The sequence below is a fragment of the Scylla paramamosain genome, chromosome 4 (genome assembly GCF_035594125.1).
Source record: "Scylla paramamosain isolate STU-SP2022 chromosome 4, ASM3559412v1, whole genome shotgun sequence".
Classification (NCBI taxonomy): Eukaryota; Metazoa; Arthropoda; class Malacostraca; order Decapoda; family Portunidae; genus Scylla; species Scylla paramamosain.
Window position 1 is genome coordinate 2,845,001 of NC_087154.1, and position 5,000 is coordinate 2,850,000.

The window sequence follows — 5,000 nt, forward strand, 5'->3', positions numbered from 1 at the left end:
ATAGATATACTGTAAAGCAGAGGTTGGCAACCTCAGGCACTCGTGCCAGACCTTTGCAAACAGGATGCTTGACTCTGACATGCCATGTCAAATGCCAAAAAAATAAAACCGAATAATGAGAGAGAGAGAGAGAGAGAGAGAGAGAGAGAGAGAGAGAGAGAGAGAGAGAGAGAGAGAGAGAGAGAGAGAGATTGGAGAGATTGTACATCTTTACTTTTATTATGGTTTTAATTTTCGTATGATTTCACTTAATTCTTACCTATAATATCACACTGAATTAAAACGAAAATTATCTGTACTCGTCATGAGGAGCATGTGAATACGGAGAGATGTAAAGGAGTATGAGACTCGTTGGTCCCAGCCACTGGCGACACCTTAGTCAAGCTGCTGATTTGATTACTTAGCCGCTGTGATTAATGCGCTTTCGAGTTACTGTCGCTATAGCTACTGTGCAAAAAGTCAAGCTTGATGTCCGATCATTTCAGGTATCATGTGCAAGTGGCCGGATTTATGCAGCAGAATGATCGATCTGTGTGTTCTCCCTGCTGCGAGAATGTCGTGTGCCGCATATCAAAGACGCTTTGAAACAAAGTACGAGGTGACAAGAAATAAATCCTACTCTAAAATGTTATTTATATCATGCATGTGCATAAAAAAATCCATTTAACTTTTACTACAATGATCTCTGGATTCTGCATCATTGTGGTTTCAAATTTTCATAGATTAACGTCGTAAAAAAAAAAAAAAAAAATCACACCAGACACGCAAAGTAGTAAAAAACAATGACATTACTAATAAACTAGTACACTCAAAAGGTTGTCGACCTCTACTGTTGAGAAAGATAATGTAGGTTACAATGGACGTAGTATTTTATCAGCACACACACACACACACACACACACACACACACAATGCACTTAAAAAAGAAAATATGTATTTATCTATCTATCTATCTATCTATCTATATATCTATATCTATATCTATATCTATATCTATATCTATCTATATCTATCTATCTATCTATCTATATATATATATATATATATATATATATATATATATATATATATATATATATATATATATATATATATATATATATATATATATATATCGTAGCTGTTTCTACCTGACGAGGGTTGGAGGCAGCGAGGACAACATCTCGCATTTTGTGGTGGTTGTAACCCTTCTCTTCATCCTTTATCTCCGAGTCCTCGCTCCACAGCACGCCTAAGGAACAATTAGCCAACTCCCCAGCGATCACTGCTTTCAAGGAATTCCCCAGCAGGTCTTCTCCGGCTACAGATACACGCACGAACTGGGACCTGATTTTGGCCGTGAGCCGCGAGCCACCCTCTGCCGCCACACCAACCTGAGCAATGGATATAAGAAGAAGCCAGTGAAGACTCGACGGACTCAACAAAAACCGAAATAGGGAATAAGGTTCACTGATCATTCTCCTATTTGCGATGGAAAGCTTATTGTGATAAGTTGTCGATGTTGGTGATGTCCAGAGAAAGAATAGTTTTTAGGAGTTAACCAGCTGTTTTTATACTTACAGCTGAGAGAGAGAGAGAGAGAGAGAGAGAGAGAGAGAGAGAGAGAGAGAGAGAGAGAGAGAGAGAGAGAGAGAGAGAGAGAGAGAGAGATTTGTAGGTGAAAAGATCAATATGAAAGTTGAATGTGTGTTTGAAATTGTGTCATTACTTGGTTGAGGATGAAAGTTTGGTGCAGGAGAGAGAGAGAGAGAGAGAGAGAGAGAGAGAGAGAGAGAGAGAGAGAGAGAGAGAGAGAGAGAGAGAGAGAATGGAACGATGCAGCGGAGCGTATAGAAAATCTTGATATTTGTATAAGCAAATTTCTGAGCGGCATCTTAAATAGAAAAGATCACCAATTGAGCTCTGCTTAAATGAGGTGCAGACTGTAGATCATAAGAACACAAGGGAAGCTACAAAAGGCAATCAGGCCAACGTGCTGCACACATATTTCAGTATACGTTCACGAAATTACAGTTAGTGGTAGTATGACTTGTTAAAGAAGTATATATGTACATCTTTATATCTATCTATCAATACACACACACACACACACACACACATACATACATGCACATGATTCTTTTTAGCAATAATCAACTCTTTCTCCCATCCTTTCTCACTGCGTTTTGGAGTTAGTGATTAATGGGCACAGCGAAACATTCCAGACTTTTGCAAGTGCGCACATTATTGAGTTAACAAATGATAACTGATTCCACGAGTAGTTAGCTTGGAGAGGTCACCTTCTCTTCTTATGACTTCATTATACTGCCTTCTGATGTTTACTTGGTCTGCTCATAACTTTATTACACAGCAGTCTGATGCGTGGCTGCAGCTTACTTGCTGTCGCCTCCACAAGCCAAGGTGTGCTCTACGTGACGAGCCACCACCATCTCTATACTCTTTACTCATGGAAATTCTAGGCTGAGATTCATCCTCTTTCGGGAGAGTGACATTATGAAACATGCACAAAAAAAATAAAATAAGTAAATAAAATAAAATAAAATAATAATAATAATCCAGTGCCACACATAAGTTTAAAACAAACACGGCTGCCCTTCGTCCCTGAACAGCTTGAAGGCTCTCGTGTTATAAATGAGAGAGAGAGAGAGAGAGAGAGAGAGAGAGAGAGAGAGAGAGAGAGAGAGAGAGAGAGAGAGAGAGAGAGAGAGAGCTCAAATGGTAATGGTGTAGAAATTATAGAAAAAAGAAATCCCTGCAGATGTGTGTGTGTGTGTGTGTGTGTGTGTGTGTACTCGTTCGCATGTAGCTATGTTCCCAAACTTGCATTCCGTGGGTTGTTACATCACGGTTTTTAATCATCAAGCTGACTCCACAGCATTCCTCTTCAATCCAACGAACATTCAGATAAAGATATAAACATGATCAACAACATCAGCAATTAATAACAATAAGAACAAATACAAAGGTAAAAAATGAATAAATGAATAAAATAAAGTAATATATAAAAAAAGAGGAAGAGGAAGAACAACAGCAACAACAAGAACAAGAATAACAGCATTGATAATAATAATAATAATAATAATAATATTAATAATAATAATAATAATAATAATAATAACAATAATAATGAAATAATAGTAATAATAATAATAATAATAGTAATAATAATAATAATAACAATAATAATAATAATAATAATAATAATAATAATAATAATAATAATAATAATAATAATAGTAATAATAATAATAATAATAATAATAATAATAATAATAATAATAATAATAATAATGATAATAACAACAGCAATAATAAAAAAAATATAATAACAACACAACAATAACAATGACAGCTGGAATACACCAAAGGGAAGAAATGTGGTGTCTTTGGTAGTGTACAGTGAAGTGAGTAGTGTATTTACCTCATAAAGAGATTCTGGATTGAAATTTTTAGGCAGGTGGAGATAAAAAATAGGTTTGCCTTCTTTCACACTGAAGCTTGTATTCACCCAGTGGAGAGGTGTGGGATGTAAGTTGAGGAAGAGGGCCTTGCTTCCTGCTTGGTGGGAGTGGAAGGCAAGAAATTCTATCTTATTGTATGTGTATCTTAAGAGTAAATACTTGAGAATGTGTGTATGTGAGCATCTAAGCCACAACTTGATGCGTAAAACAAGGCAAAGTTTGTGTATGAAAATATGTGTGGTTATTAGTTGGGTGAACAAAGGAGGCAAAGTTTGTATGTATATGAAAACAGGCGTGATATTCAGATGACCTTTATTATGTTAATCTACCACAGTATAGGTGTACAAAAATACCAACTCAATGAACCAAATTAAGATGTAACTTAAAAGGCAGCACTTTCAGAGTATATATAGTACACCTTAAAAACTGGGTTAACCTAAGCTAATCAACGCCTTCGCCTGTCTTTGGATGAAGAGACTAGCTACAAAAATTTCTAAAACAAATATACAGAACCATTAAGTAATTCACTGCACTACAGCCCCACATTACAGCTAAGAACAGATAACCTATGTGTGGCATTTAGCTGGAAGAAGATTGTGGATAGCAGTTGGCTAACTGAGGTGAAATGATGGTGAATGTTTGCATATTGCAATCAGCCAACTGAGGCAAGGTGCATGTGGATGACTGTGAAGTGCTAATAGATGATAATGGCTTGAAGTTGCACAAGAGATGCCAAATTTATTTTGGTTTAGATTTTACAAATGATCTGTATGGAGACAATGGTTGCAATATTCACTAGAAATTTAGTCTCCAATCCATGAGCGGATCAACGTCAAATATACAACTATGATGATATGAATTTTGCTGTTGGTGAATCCCATAGTCAAAAAAGGAATAATGTACTTCAAATATACTACGTTTTAATATAATAAAACTCCTATTTTTTTTTTCTTCATGTAGGAAGGATACTGGCCAAGGGCAACAAAAATCTAATAAAAAAAATGCCCACTGAAATGCCAGTCCCATAAAAGGGTCAAAGCAGTGGTCAAAAATTGGTGGATAAGTGTCTTGAAACCTCCCTCTTGAAGGAATTCAAGTCATAGGAAGGTGGAAATACAGAAGCAGGCAGGGAGTTCCAGAGTTTACCAGAGAAAGGGATGAATGAAGAGAATACTGGTTAACTCTTGCATTAGAGAGGTGGACAGAATAGGGGTGAGAGAAAGAAGAAAGTCTTGTGCAGCGAGGCCGCGGAAGGAGAGGAGGCATGCAGTTAGCAAGATCTGAAGAGCAGTTAGCATGAAAATAGCGGTAGAAGACAGCTAGATATGCAACATTGCGGCGGTGAGAGAGAGGCTGAAGACAGTCAGTTAGAGGAGAGGAGTTGATGAGACGAAAAGCTTTTGATTCCACCCTGTCTAGAAGAGCAGTATGAGTGGAACCCACCCAGACATGTGAAGCATACTCCATACATGGACGGATAAGGCCCTTGTACAGAGTTAGCAGCTGGGGGGTGAGAAAAACTGGCGGAGACGTCTCAGA

General features: G+C 37.1%; 1 protein-coding gene across 2 annotated transcripts in view; it reads right to left on the reverse strand.

Moving 5' to 3' along the window:
- LOC135098445 (matrix-remodeling-associated protein 7-like) overlaps positions 1-5,000 on the reverse strand; it is a 12,276-nt gene that overhangs the window by 255 nt on the left and 7,021 nt on the right. Inside the window, exon 5 of one of the 2 annotated variants that reach the window (XR_010267012.1) lies at positions 1,131-1,373. The exons of the other annotated variant lie outside the window; for it this stretch is intronic. The gene's annotated coding sequence lies outside the window, so the exon portion shown is untranslated. The remainder of the gene's footprint in view (positions 1-1,130; positions 1,374-5,000) is intronic. 2 annotated transcript variants of the gene reach the window in all.